General features: G+C 53.7%; 1 protein-coding gene across 2 annotated transcripts in view; it reads left to right on the forward strand.

Moving 5' to 3' along the window:
• The window catches only part of ACTR3B (ARP3 actin-related protein 3 homolog B (yeast)), a 45448-nt gene that overhangs the window by 43154 nt on the left and 1784 nt on the right, over positions 1-510 (forward strand). The window lies entirely within an intron of this gene.

The raw sequence follows: 510 nt of genomic DNA on the forward strand, positions 1-510 counted from the left end.
GTCCCCCTTCCCATGGAGCCGAGGACTCAGCTGTCTGAGGAGCGGGAAGTGAAAGGTGTCCAAATCCCCCTGAGCCACGCTGTGAGGTTACGGGTAGAGCTTGTTGCTGAACTCACTCCAAGTGTGAGCAGACTGACCGGCCGCGGTGGCCAGCAGCTCTGCCCCGGCAGCGTGTGGACGTGTCCGACAGGCTCTCTTCCCCGAGGGCCTGGGCGCCCTGACGTGGGCGCTTAGCAGGGAGTTAGCGCCGCTCCATGCCCTTCGCCTCCACTGGACAGCCAGCGGGGGGTCACGGGCTTGGGCGGAGGGTGAATGGGAGATGTCACCTGCTGAGTCATTGTTGGCAAATGTCATTTCTCAGAACATTTTGGGGACTCTTAGTGTTACTTGGAATTATTCCTACAAAACTAGAACAGCTAATTTGTTCAGTAAAAAAAATGAACTGAGTTAGTTGTTTGGATTTTTTGCCTTTTAAAAATCCTCACCTGAGGATATTCTTCTATTGCTTTT

The sequence above is a fragment of the Myotis davidii genome, unplaced genomic scaffold (genome assembly GCF_000327345.1).
Source record: "Myotis davidii unplaced genomic scaffold, ASM32734v1 scaffold762, whole genome shotgun sequence".
Classification (NCBI taxonomy): Eukaryota; Metazoa; Chordata; class Mammalia; order Chiroptera; family Vespertilionidae; genus Myotis; species Myotis davidii.